The 15,360-nt window shown below is 32.8% G+C and overlaps 1 protein-coding gene and 1 long non-coding RNA gene across 5 annotated transcripts in view; one reads left to right on the forward strand and one right to left on the reverse strand.

Annotated features, from left to right (window-relative positions):
- Window positions 1-15,360, reverse strand: part of LOC124427910 (semaphorin-1A) — a 324,222-nt gene that overhangs the window by 190,139 nt on the left and 118,723 nt on the right. The window lies entirely within an intron of this gene.
- LOC124427916 lies at window positions 6,393-9,910 on the forward strand. Its single transcript, XR_006943043.1, has 3 exons — window positions 6,393-7,283; window positions 7,821-8,415; window positions 8,579-9,910. It is a non-coding gene; the product is annotated as an uncharacterized LOC124427916 (long non-coding RNA).

The following is a 15,360-nucleotide window of genomic DNA, read 5'->3' on the forward strand; positions in this document are numbered from 1 at the left end:
CAGTAAATGTACAGAATTTATTGACAAAAAGGGAGGCACGAAAACAAACAAAAAGAGAAAACCAAAAAAAAAAATAAAAAAGAAAGAGAAATACAACACAAATGCAGTAGCTACATAGATACACACGTTCAATGAATCAGAATTCTCGAATGGAATTTTCAATCGTGTTCGAACAAAAGCATCAAAACGGAACGCTTTTGTGAGAGACAAAAGGGACAAAAAGAAAATAGAGTAGTGGGGTGCGATGGGGGCGAGAGAGAGGGGGAGAGAGGGGGAGAGAGAAAGAGAGAGGGAGAGAGAGGGAGAGAGAGAGAGAGAGAGAGAGCTATCGGGATAGAACTATCGGGATAGAGCAAATTTCTTGCAAGAACGCTTTGGACGACAAAAAAAAGGTAAAAGAAGAAAAAAGAAAAAAAAAGAAAGAAAAATTCTGGTCACATCGAGCGTATCGGTTTGAGATCGGATCGATGCCAACAAGCGCACAGTGGTGTTTGAAAGAGATTAGATCAAACGAGCTCTGGGCCCGACGCTCTTCGTGCCAAGTGAAATCCAATCGACAGTGACAACGTCAGAGACAAATATTTAATCGGGCTGCCGCGCATCGAGTCACTGAGCCACGAAGAGTACCATTAATCTTTGTTTAACTTCTAACTCTACCTGATCTCGTACTTTACGAGTTCCAACTACCAGTTTGTTATTATTTCGTCTATTTCGAATTGCAATCATTCGTTCATGTTTATCCGTGAGTTTTTTTATGGTTCATTTCCTGATTTTTTTTCTTATTCTACTGCTATTACTATCACTATTATTAATACTACTTCATGAAAGTACCACCTGTCTGCATATATGTATGTATTATTAGGCTTTAATGTTCAAATTTTAAACAAAATTTTTTACTTTTCTTTTTTTCTTTTTCTTTTTTTCTATTATTATTCTTGTTATGTTCCTTGTCATTGTTTGACTGCACTTTTACCCCTGATAAAGTTTCTCCATTTTAAAATAACAGTCTGTATCGATTAAACTTTGACATTTAAAGTTGAATCATTTAATAGACCGTTTGTTAATTTTGTTATGTTCCTCGTCATTGTCTAACATTCGAATATTTTATTTAGAAAAAATTTTTCACGGAAAAAATTAAACAATAATATTCCTTTAAAAAAAAAAAAAGAAACATTCTTGGTATTGAAACATTCGAATATTTTTATCAATTCTCTATCGTTATTGATAATTCGTCATTTAGATTGTAATATTCATATTTAGACTACGTTACTCTTATTAAGGTCCTTATAATCATATTCAAATGTTCGAATATAAATTTTCTTTTCGAAATTTTTGTTCCAGCCTCGAACAGTTTAAAAATTTTCTCATCGTTTATAAAAATCGTCACGCTATTATCTTTTTATCTTTTTTTTTTTTTTAGATTTAAACTATGATTGAAGAATTTATCGTTATTAAACTTTTATCGGTCTAACTAAGTTTTAACGATCAATCGATAAAACGATTTTACTTGACTATAGGAAACCGCAACGTAATCTTCACACTCTAAAGAGATTGCGATCGACTTGATCGGAGGACAACGCAACAGCAGAACCTCTGGGCTCTATGGAAAGTGGTAAGTGGATCGTTCTGGCTTTCTCGTAAATAGACACACTTGACAAATATTTACGTGGTCCATCGAAAGCTAGCCTACGTTGTCGTGAACTGATACCTTAGTTTGTAATTAGCACTCGCAAGGGCCAAAAGCAAAGACTAATAATTATGCAGAACGGAGGTAGATGTTGGTAGGTTGGTAGGGTTGGGTTGAGTTGGGTTCGGTTGGGTTGGTTGGTTGGTTGGTTGCTTGGTCTACGACACGACAGGACCTCGTGTCTACACGCTCGAAAAGCTTACTCGAGTGGCTACGTAATCGCCATTAACCTTACACGGGCCACTCGGTCACGTGAACGTTACAACTAATGTGTATGTGTGTCTGTGTGTATCAATCTGTGTTTGTGGGTGTGGGTATGGGGGTATAAGTACCTAGAAATATTTGGATACTTTTGGAAAATCGATAATAGTGTTAATGACCCTAAACTGTAGATATATCCCTTGAAATTCTATAGTCTCTCTCGTAGATAAATTGAAGTATAAAATTTTGTCTCTTTATATAAGATATAATTAATACGTGTAACATATCCAAAATATACGTATTTATGCGTAAATCTTATTAATAGAAAGAAATTTCAAATTTAATATTGTACGAAAAAACATTTACTTTTCGTGCTCGAAAATAATACGTATCCATAGATATGAACAAAAATGTTCAAAGTATAAAAATAAAAGGTATGGAATAATTAAAGTGATAAAAAAAAGAAAACAGAAAGAAAGATGAATTAATATTTCGTTGAAAGTAAATTTCACTTTCATTATAAATATAATAATAAATAAATATAATATATTGGACTGATTAGGATGTAAAACGGAACACGAAGGAAGTCTTGAAGAAATTCTCAATAAAGATAAATCGTGATACTGTTTTATACTCCTCTGAACAAGAATCGTAACGATCGAGGACAAAGTGTTCTATCGCGTGTCGAAGAAAAATCACCAAAGTTCCGGTGCGCAAGCAGCTTTCAAAGTTTCCTCTTGGAAAATCCGGCTATCCTTACCGACGCGATATACATTTAGACTCAAGTTGAATCGAACATTTAGGAACGCTTAGAAAAACGGTCGCGCATTCCTATCGAAATGTACGACAATATTGTCCTTATCCGATCTATTTTTTATTTATCTTTTATAAATTATATTATCTTCACATATGTATCATATATTCATTCAGTGTAAATAATTTAAAATTTATTTTAAGATTACAAGGATAATCAATTTCATAGATATATTAAAAAGTTTTCTTCGTCAGGAATCAGTCGTTAATATTATTTTATTATGTTTATAAATAATATTATAAATAATAATTATTTATAATTTTATCGTAATTTTTATTGTAAATAAAATTGTGAATAATAATTATTATTTATAATAAAAATTTATTTTTATTACGATAAATTATTTTTACAAATAAAACTTATTATCTTCTCTTAAATTATTTTTCAAGCGAAATCGATTTTTTATTTATTTATTTATTTATTTGCTTTTTCATTTATTTATTTTTTTTTTATTTCTACCGAATCTTTTTAAAAACCAACATTAAAAAAGAAGTCGCATTAGTGAGTAAAATTTTAACTGAATAAATTATTTTTTTTATTTCCTCTTTATTTTAGAGATCGATGAAAAGAACGTATTCAATGAAGTGTATTTTTCATTGTTATTTAATCTTCTTTAATTCAGTTTGCTATCGTTTATAGGAATGTATTATATAATACGAAAATTATATATATATATATATATATATATATATATATATATATATATATATATATATATATATATATATATATATATATATAAGAAAAGTATGAAAAGCTTCATATATGAAATAAGTTCGTATAATGAAATCAAACTTTAAAAAGAAAAAAAAATTAAAATATTGAAATATAAATATGTGAATTTAAATTTACTTAATATTTTAAACCAGTACTTCTCGAACTATGAACCACGTGAAATTTTTAATGATTCATGAAATGATAATTAACATTTTATCAGAAAATGAGATTAATCTGTAAAGGATTTCTAAACAAATTCTCATAAAATGTTCTCGCTAGAATTTATCTAGTATATTTAGACTAATATACGATAACTTAAGCCTATCTGACTATTAAAAATTTCAGTTACTATAAATATTTTCTTAATCATAATTAAGTATCGTAACATAAAAAATTTATTAAGTCACAAAAGGCAAAGATATATCGAGAGACAACGCTTTATTCTAAAGAATTAATATTGAATTAAATCGAATGGAAATGAATTTTCTCTCTCTTCCTCTCCCTCTCTCTCTCTCTCTCTCTCTCTCTCTCTCTCTCTCTCTCTCTCTTTCTCTGTATGTATGTGTATATATATGTATATTTCATATATTTTTTTAAGACAAAATAAAATATCAGCTAGCCGATAGAGGCTGACCTTCAACGGGTTTAAAGATAAGCAAGAGAAACGGGTATAAGAGTCTCTCTACCGCTGTGAAATCCCAATATTGGCAATAACGTAGAGCCATCGATTGTAATAAGTCTCAACGAAGGGCACGTCGATCCTACGACGTTTATTCGATTCGACTTGGTCGTCCCACGATTCCGTGTCTACTCCCATGTCGAGGTCAATAAAATTCCAATCGAGCTATAAAGTTTGATTTTTCAAGATGATGATAAAGAAAGAAAAAGAGAGAGAGAAAGAGAGAGAGAGAGAGAGAGAGAGAGAGAAAGAGAGAAAGAGAAAGAGAGAGAGAAAGAGAAAGAGAGAGAGAGAGAGAGAGAGAGGAAATGAGAAAGCAATTTCTTAAAGTAATCGTTAATCCAGAACGATGGGGGAGAACTAAATCGATATTCTTCCTAGAGTCGACTTATTTAATATCTCGACATCCTTAACTGTAAGCAGATACGACGATAAAGTAAAAAGTACTTTTCGAAGTGGGCAGATGAGTTCGAAATGGTTCGAAGATTCGCCACTCGAAAGGCAATTAAGCGGCTAACGACACTCGTCAAATTGACCGGCCTCATGGCCATTAATTTTTATTAAACCGATCACGCTTGAAGGGCCCTTCTGTCTTCTGCTTGCTCTGTATCCCTACCCCTTTACCCTTTTTCGAGACTAACCACTCCCTCTAACTATTTTTCCTTCTTCCTTCCTTTCATTCTTTCTTTCCTTCTTTCTTTCTTTTCTTGGTAAACACAAAGATCGATGAATCCGTTTCCACGTTCATTCGAGTAACTAAAAGGGCTTGCCAAAGGGACGAGGGAGATGCACGTGTGTTTTGTACTTCTTGGTTTTTATTCCCTATCGACAAAAATCGAATAGGTTTTTTTTCTCTTCTGTATTTTTCAAAAGATTATATTATATATAAAAAAAAAAAAAAAGGAAAAGTATAAAAGACAATATTACCGTTTGATACGAGAGAATTGAAAATTTTAGTCGAAAAAAAGAAAAAGAAAAAACAGCAAAAGGAACAAAAATAATATATCGTAATTTTGAATAATATCGTAAAAGAGATATTTCTTCGGAACAAGTGGAAAAGTATTTTCTGAAGATTAATCAATTTCTAAATAGTTCATTGGCACGAGTGGCGTTTTCTTTCGGCAGAGTTTTAAATTAGTAGTATACGTCACAAATCGGATCAGCATGGCCATCAGGCCATGCAGCTTTTATTACGACATGGGATTTGTCAATTTACAAAATTATCAGTATATTCTGCAATATTTTAATTAACTTTTGTAAGGTTTATCTGTAAATACAAAAAAAAGACCAAACAAAAATAGAAACAATCGCTCGCTGTAATTGTAATTTTGTCTTCCTGCGTTTTTATACCTCGTTAAAGCTTTGATATAAATTTAACATAAATCTGAAATATATAAATCCTTTTTCTTTTTCGTGCATTAAAAATGTATGAGGAAAAGAAGGAAGAGAGAGAGAGGGAAGAAAGAAGAGGATTACGGGCGAAGATTAATAATTAACTGGACAAACACTAATCTTACGTGTGGAATGGAAGAGAACCGACGAAATAAGCTTTTTTCGCAAAGGAATTTTTATTTGTGACAAAACGGGGAGAAAGCATTTGGCTAAAGAGAGAAAGAGTAAAGGAAATAGTTTGGAAAAGAGATAAAGGAAGAAATTCTAACGAAAAAGGAAAAAAAAAGATAATAAAAAGAAAATGAAAATGAAAATGAAAATGAAAAAAAAAAGAAAAAGAAAAGAAAAGGTAGGTGTATTTCCTGTAGCTATATTTTCGAGTATCTCTCGTTGACCTTTGTCCAAGAGTATATTTTTATTAACACTTGCTCGGTATCCCAGGAATGAGAATACTTTTCCAGGATTTCGCCAGCGTCCGGCTAATTTCTCAAACAAGCAGCTGCGTTACCGTACCTACAAAAAATAGTTCCACGGTTTGCACACATAAATTTGGTAAGCCAACGAAGTCAGAAAAAAGGAAGAAAAATTAAAAAGAAGAAGAGAGGAAAAAAAGAAAAAAGAAAAGAACTCTTCCCACACTATGAGAAAAAAGAGAAGGTTTAGCTATTTTCAATAGCTTTTTGTTACAAATGAAAGATAGTTCCGCGTGTACGTGATTATCGTTGATTCAAAAAGGTACTAAAACTTTCTCTCGTTTCTGCTGTCACAGGTAACAGCAGATGAGAAAGAGGCATACTAGTAGAAGTGCTACCGGTAACCGTACTTTCCAACGCAATGAAGGATTCAACGTTTCCGCCTGAATGTCCGGACGCGTAGAACGTAAAGCCTATGGGAGAGGTATATAGTATAGCTAGAACGAAGAGAGGAGAAAGAAGAAAGGAGGAGGATGAGGAGGAGAAGGAGAAGGAAGAGGAGGAGGAGGAAGAGAAGGTGGAGGAGAAAGCATAGGGTGAGTTCTCCCTTTATCTTGGCTAGGAACGTAGCAGGAGCGACCACGCAGTGGCGATAGAAGCGCCCCCACTTATCCGGCAGTCGTACAATTTGCATGATGAGACAGTAAAGCCGGATTCGGACGACTCGCCTCGTGAACGGCCTCCTCATCCTCTTCCTCATCCTCTGCTTCTTCGTCTGGCGACGCCTCCACCTCCATCCCAACCACCCACCCTAACCCCCTTTCACCCTCTTCGTTGCAGACAGCAGCGGCAGCAGTAACGGCAACAGTACCACAGCACCGCAGCACCGTCGACTTCCCACGCACCCCCATCGCAACGACCATGGTAGCGACCATCCTTGCAACGCAACCACAGACTCCTACGATGGTTTTATGAGAGATAAAGGATGGAGTTGGAGCAACTGGACAGAAGTCTAGAAACGCTTACAGAGTAAGGACAAGGGGATCGGATCTCTCGATTTAGTTGCCAGCTAGCTATCTAGCTAGCTTAGATGAAACGCTATGGACAGGGACAGGTATTGGAAATTGGGGTCTAGCTTTCCTATGGGACTGGCAATCAACCTTCTCTTCCACTCCTCTTCCCGTCCCGACCCACCCATCATCCCCCCTGTCGTTCTTAGTTGCTATACTACTGGCCTGGACCCTTTTTTTCTTCCCTATTCAAACATTCAACGGCAGACTTCCTCCGAAATGTAGACAGACAAATGACCTGACAAAGATACCAGTCTAGCTAAGAGTCCAACGATACTTTGATAAGTAATTACACCGACAAGTAGTTGCAGTACGTATAAATAAAATACAGAACAGTATGATATATAAATAAAGAGAGAGAGAGAGAGAGAGAGAGAGAGAAAGAGAGAGAGAGAGAGGGAGAAAGAGAGAGAAAGAGAGAAAGCAATGTCTATGGACCTTACGATTTATTTATAACTTAGGATTTGGATGAGTAAGAAAAGAATACGAAAGGATAGAAATAGAGATTGTGAGTGAACTCTTGCTCGTGATAAAATATGTACAGCGTCAGGTATTTGACAAGAGGCGAGAAAGGTCGAAAGAAAGTCGACTCTCCCTATGGGCTTGGATCAAACACCTTGAGACTGGACACCTAACCGATGACCCCTCAAAAATGTCAGCTGTTATGTGGTCTCTTCACTCCACCACATTGAAACACTCCTGACGTTTGATCGTTTCTTCTCTTTTAGGGTTCAAACTATTATCCCTTTCTTCCTTTCTCTCTCTCTCTCTCTCCCTTTCTCTCTTTCTCTATTTCTTTCTTTCTTTTTCTATTCTCTATTTTTTTCTTTCTCTTTTTTCTATTCAGTAGCAACGGCAGAAACAGTAACAGCAGCCGGTTGGATAGAAGTCTCGGTGTGGTATTGATCGACTCCAGAAGCGAGGACCACATGGCGACTCGGCATTCGTGCGATCTCGTATACCTTCGTTCTTCCTCGCTTCTAACATGGCGGCCATGGGAGGTCACGTGGCTGCCACCCCCTCACCTATAGAACTACTACAACCATGAAGGTGGACCGTCAGTGCGCACTCGACCACCGCAAGGGATATATGATGCAGCCACGAATCCGTCTCTCTCTCTCTCTCTCTCTCTCTCTCTCTCTCTCTCTCTCTCTCTCGCTTTCATACCACACTTTCTATCTATTTCACTCACTCACTCATTCTCTCTCTCTTTCTCTCTTGCTCTTTAGGAACGGCTTAAATATTTGCACGGCGCGTTTACAATGATATTGCACGTTGGTTGGCCCAGTACTCGCGCAATATTCATGGAAACGCGGTTTTCATGATTATCGACTGCGAAAGCGATCGTGAGAGCACCATTGTGTGCACCTACGGATGAGCGAGCACGAAGGACACACCCTGAAATGAATTTTCTTTCCCTTCTATCGAGTTTTCCGTAATACGTAAGATATCTTTTACGTTTTATTAAATGAAATAACAAACTCTCTATCTGCTCGAAATTAAATAAATGTATTCTACTAAATTATTTAGTTAGTTTTTCATTTAATGGTTCACGTTTATTATGTAAACCTTTAATTTTTCTAACGTCCTTTTCTCTTGTATCAGTTACAAAAACCGAATCATCTTTATTTCGGAGCTTGTTCGTGAAATTTACGAGAACTCCAAGAGTATCGAAGATACGCCGAAGATAGGAGTTTCGTGTCCGAGGAAAAAGCGAAGAAAAGTGTAAAAGATACTTGGTGCTGAGGGTTGAAGTAGTAGTAAGGGGGTTGGGGGATAGGGAATGGGGGATGGGGAATGGGGAATGGGGGATGGTTGAACGAAGTTGAAAGGTTCGATTCAAGGACGGAGGGTGATTTTAAGAGCGAGGCCGATAGAAACTTGCGACGACCCTACTACTGCTGCTACTGCTGCTGCTGCTGCTGCTGCTGCTGCTTTTTTCCTATCTCTCTCTCCCTCTTTCTCATCCTCTCTCTCTCTCTCTCCCTCTTTCTCATCCTCTCTCTCTCTCTCTCTCTCTCTCTCTCTCTCTCTCTCTCTCTCTCTCTTTCTCTCGTTCTTCATCTAAAGCACCGACCACCAACCACCGACCACTACCACCACTATCACCACTACCACCGCCGCCATCACCACCACAACTATACTATACAACCACTGAAGCCAGTATGTACACACGTACGTACTATCTAGCCTCTTTGTCCATTTTCACGTGGCCGTTGGTGTCATGGTACTGCACTGCGGTGATCTCCTGACGATATAAACGCTTGAACGGTTTGATTTCATTCTATTTTTCAACGTCTACTACAACCGTGATATTAGGAAAACTTAGCATTTTGAAACTGTGAAAATAAAAACAATAATAGATTTATTTAAACGTTACAATCGATATTATTATAATTTCAAAGATCGGATAATTTTAGATTGAATAGCTTTGTATACAGTGGAATCAATTTGGAATGGGGAAGTTCAAGCATGGATGTTTAGAAACTAATCGACACTCTAATCGACGTTTTCAATACAAATTTTGAAATAACATTACTTTCTAATTTTAGGATAAGTTGGAATATATGAAGACAATAATGGAATGTTATTAGCCATATTTGAATTATCTTACAAATTGAAAAAGAGATGATAACAAATCGTTCCAAGCAATCTATATGAATTAAAATATAATTCAAGGAAAATTAAACGAACCAATTATTAACCGTTTATCTATAGAATATCGAGTCAATGTGCTAGATAATCCGCTTTTGTGCTTTTTATTATACCTATATCTACATATTAGATACTTAAGTGAATAGCATGTTATATAATCGAAATCGTGTAAGAACTAAGAGATAATGTAATTAGGGTAATTCAACATGAAATGATGTCCCGGTAAGTGAGACGACTCGGTATCATATTTTGTTGATATAGTTGAATTTTCAAATATTTTTAGAGATAGGATTGATAATAATTAACAAAATTTATGAACTATACTCTTTGTTCGTTTTCAATTAAATTTATTTATAATAAAGAAATTAAATACTTTGAAAAATTTTCTACTTGTTCTTTAAATCATTATTTACTAATAATTTAGCAAGAAATAATTACTATTTCTAAATACAAATTCAAATAATGTAATATTCAAAAGTCATGTTCATAATCGTGCGATAAGATATTGCTGTAACATATTAAAAAAAGTGAGTTATTACTCCCTGACTCTTAAGATAGATGATATGGTTTATTCGAGGATAGTTGATCTATCGTAAAATTTACATTGTTACGCTCTTACGACATACATAAACCTGGCTCTGCTTACGGAAACAATGGATTTTTATTCTTTATGTTAATCATTTTTAATGACGAAGATCTACTATGTGCTTTCTTAAACGAAAAACAATAACCAGAACAAAATGTACCTCGTGTAACTGAAGAAGATACAGAGGAAAATAAATAACAAGAATCTGTTCCATTTTGTTGTTATCACAAACAATTAAGGAAAAGATTTACGCGACAGACACGCCAGACACAATGCTAAATTAAATTAATCCAATTTGTAAAACGTCATCGGAATTAAAAAAGTAGGAATCATTTCAAACGGCTAAAGTAACGAAAAGAAATGTGCGAAAAATTCGGGCAAATCCAAACGTAAATGTCTCCATTGCGGGAGATTCATCTTCGGATGAGAATTTTTCAGAATTTTGTAGTTCAAAAGACTGAAGAAAGTTTTGAGGAAGAATATGACGTTGAGTGCATTGAATGTAGAGAACAGTACGACTATATATCGAAACAAGACGACTGAATTTGATGTGCGAGATATGATAAGTGATTTCACGAACGATATTCTAACATTCTTGGATTTATGTGATCTCTGTAAAGAAGATTTATGCGACCAAAAGAAATCATTTTTTTTTTTGGTATGTCCAAAACTTTCTTTCTTTTTTACTTATACCATGACAACCTGAATCATTGGTCTTCTCATACGGACAATTCGGGTGAGATGGTCTTTTATATGAGCAATAATTTCTTTTCTTTTTTTTTACAAAAATCTAGGATTACTTCTCAATTTTATCTTGATATTATAATTTCTCATATATCTACTTTTACAAATACATTTTTTTTTCTTTGGATATCGATTAAATTGACAATGTATTGAAGCTTTAAAACAGAATGGATCTTTATACCTCCGAATTATCGTATAATTCAAAATCCATAATATATCTTAGAAATAACGAATCAATAAAGTAAGCAATATCTTTTTCTTCCTTTACAAATTATTTAAAGGGATTACATGTCACATTAATAAAGTCTCGTAAGAATTAAAAGATAATTATAACTATGCTTAGAAATTATTGAGCCAATAAGATATGTATATATGTTTTGTCCTCATTATATCTGTATTTAGATATTACTAATTAATTACGTGGATTACACCATGTTGTATAATCAACATCATATAAAAGGTTCAGAGAAAAAAATAAAAAATAATAAAGAAATAAGAAAAAGTTTAATTATAATTTGCAATCGATACATCCAAGTAATATCGAGTTAATCAATAACATTTCTTTCTTTTATTATATTTATGTATCGTCTCTATATAAATGTATATATATATTATTTACATAGACATTTCATCAATAGTCTTACGTACGACTTAACAAAAATTATAATTATATTATACAATCTATAAATCTAGAATACATCGAATTAATAACATCAATAATATTTGTTTCTTTCTACTATTCTTATTTATTTAGTTCGCTTATTGTTGAATGATGTTTTGTTGAAAGATCAAAATAATATTTATAGTAATATTAAAAACTATAAAAAAAATAAGTACAATCATTGGTAATGCATATTTGAACGGAAACAAATACTGTATATGCGTGTATGTATACTTAATGTAACGTTGATTGAGATCTATGATATTACTACGATAAAGTTTCATCCTGGATCAATTCAAGGACTCAGTCAGTACGGCTGATTATTAATACTAGAGATCTTTAAACTACAGGCCCTGAGTAATATTTCGGAACCCATAAATTCTTATCGCCTGATGTTTTGGTGATTGCACGAAATGTCGAAGTTGTGACGTCGTCTGGGTAGCAATGTACGAGGGAAGTGTTTCAACAGACCGAACGTTGTCGTGAACATAAAAGTCATGACTACGGCTGTGTTTGTGTTTGTGTCTGTGTCTATGCCTGCGACCGATTGAGTCAAGGATAGTGAAATATGTACGATCGAATATCGTTGTGAGTGTAATTGAATCAAAACTGTCCGTATACGAATGAAAGTGTCTTGAGACTGAGTAAAACTCTGTGTGTGTGTGTGTGGTGTGTGTTATTTCAACTAACAATCCAACATCAGCACGTGATAATTTTGGAAATAGGAAAATGAAAAAAAAAGAAGAAATATCGACAAATTTTACGTAAAAAGTAATATAAATGAAAAAAAGCAAGATCATTGATTGGTCTGAGGTGTATATTCAGATTAAACATATTAGATTTGTTCAACAATTTTCGTAATTGAGATAGTTCGAAAGAATATTTCAAAAAGAAGATTGTTCGAAAGCATATTTCCAAAAGGAGATTGTTCGTAAGAATATTTCCATTCCGTTGGGTAAAAATGTTTGGGGTATCCTCACAATCCAGCTTAAACTAACTACGTCATACGACGAAAGCGTTTGCTTGAGTTTGCACGACCAAACAGAGTTAATAAAACAAAGTATCTAAATCGTTTTCGAGGGCACCATCACTTCGGAAACTTGTTTACCTGACGGATTATCTATTTCACCAAGATATTCAAGTGAACGAACGAAGATAAAAGAAAAAAAGAGGATAAATCTGTTTTATATTTTTTGAGACGGAACAACAACAATAAGTCTATTTTTACAAGTTACTTATACGAATTTACAATTCCATTAAATATTTGACGTTATATTTTATAACTGATATATAAAATATATATATAAAATATCGAATCAAAGGAAATTAAATTTTCTTCTCTTCTGTTACGTTATCAAAAGCAAAATTTCTTCTGTCTACGTTATCAAAATCACGAACGAATTTTACGAATAATTATAAAAATAAGAAATACAAACAAAGCTCGTTCGAGCAAAAAAAAAAACAAAATTTTGAAATTAACTCGGAATAAGTAAGTTAATATCATGCACTTGATTAACCGTAAGAAATGAAAGGTAAATGTAAAGATGGTCTAAAAAAAAAAAGAAAAAAAGAAGATAGGAAAGAAGTAAGGAAGGAAAATCAAGAAAAGAGAGATAGGAGAGGTAGGCAACAACCTTTGAGTTCTAAACCGCCTTAAATCCATTTTCTTTTCTTCGTTACGAATGTTATCGCACGAGATAAATCGCACGATCGATATATATATATATATATATATATATATATATATATATAAAATCGAGCGTGTAGGTACGATTTTGCCACGCTTTCGAATAGATAAAACGTGACAGCGTGAAAGTGGTGTCACGCGATGTGAGCGATCCTCGTTAATTACGCGAATGTATCGTGTCTAATGTAAAAGCTCGCGATGGCTTCGGGATAACGAACAGAGAATTAATTTACTTTTACGCTTAACGTGAATACCAAAGCTAACCGACGGAATAAAAATAAAACGTGCCTATATAAGTTACCTTATAATTTTTGCAATTATTTTTGCCTATCCTAAGAAAAAGAATGAATATATATATATATATATATATGGTGGTAAATAAATAACTATTATCATTACAGACATTTTCGCTATTGTTTTCGTCGATTTTTAATAAAGTAAGGAAAAAGACAAAAAAATATTCGTTTTTTTTTTTTAATATAGAGAACGACAACAAATAAATTCAATGAATACACGAAATGTTATTTGAAGTTACATTACAAACTCAAAATAAAACATTAAATTTGTTAAAATGCATTTAAACTTCACTACTATGTATTATATTCAAATATGTAACCGTGTCTGCTGAAGTAGACGTATTTTGAAGCATGTTCGGCGCACTCAATGAAACGACGAATTGAGGCTTGTATTTTCAAACAAGAGTTGAACATTCCGAAAATTTCATGAACTTCATAGGAAATGACAACAAAGAATCTATTACATATAAAATTCAAATATTAAGTATTGTATTTCCAGAGTCAGATTGACAAAACCCATTTTTTCTTCACTACAAACAAGAAACCTGCTCTTGAAGTTTTGTCCTATAATTTCTTATATATATATGCTGTATATTAATAAATAAATATATAAATAAATAAATAAATAAATATATATATATATATATAATTAAATGGACATATACTGAAAATATGTATCTATCAAAGAAATTGAATCGAAGCAGTACTAATATCGCATACGTAAATTTTATTTATCATATATACTTATAGTATACATAAATTATTTAGTTAATCATTGAAATTCTCATATTTACGTACTTTTTTTTATAAATAAGCTATACTTAACGAGAGATTATATTTTTTTATTTTATTGACTTTTTTCTTATTCTATTTTAGCAATAAAATTAATGTACAGTTGTTTTTTCCTTGAATTACCATTATATAAACAATTGTCTTGAAAAGTACTGTTTATTAAATTTTCGATATAATATCGATTTTAATATTTTCATATGTTGATCGTAAACTTTTGAAAAAAAAAAAAGGAGAAAGAAAAAATAGATCTCATTACTTCGCTTCTTCAATGAAACTTTCACCGTTTGGCAAATGCCATAAGTTCTCTATACAATTCAAGTCGAGAACTCTTTGTGCCGAATCTTTCAAGCAATTTAATATTCGAATCCTCAAGAAAAAATTTGTCATTCTCTTCTTCAAAGATAAATCCTTCGATTCCGAGAACCATTTTTAATACTGTCTGTTATATTAAACATTATACTTACTTGCATTCAATATAATAATACCAATCTCATTTAATCCGAAAAACACCGTCTAACCTTCAATCATCTCTCTTTAAATTTAAAAATTGATGTAATAAATGTTTTCTTATATGATTATTCTTCTTTTTTTTTTATTTTTAATTTTTCGTTTTTTTTTTCTTCTAACTTTTAATTAACCCAAAATCACATTTATCTTTATCGTTTCATGTTATATTATATATATATATTTTTTTTTTTTTCTTCAAAATGATAACAATATTAAACGACGATATTATTTTAAAAAAGTCAAACGCTTTCTCATATTTGTTTTATTAATATTTGATCTGCAGTTTGACTTGAAACATTTTAAGTCCAGCTTCGTACAATTTTCGTTTTATTCTTTTTGTTGAATAAACATTTAATCCCATTGTTTCTGCAATATTTCGTAATACGTTCGTTGGATCTTTTGAAAAATTACTGAAGAATTTGACGATCTTCTTGTACACCGATATAATGTTTGATTCCA

Source organism: Vespa crabro, chromosome 11 (assembly GCF_910589235.1).
Source record: "Vespa crabro chromosome 11, iyVesCrab1.2, whole genome shotgun sequence".
Classification (NCBI taxonomy): Eukaryota; Metazoa; Arthropoda; class Insecta; order Hymenoptera; family Vespidae; genus Vespa; species Vespa crabro.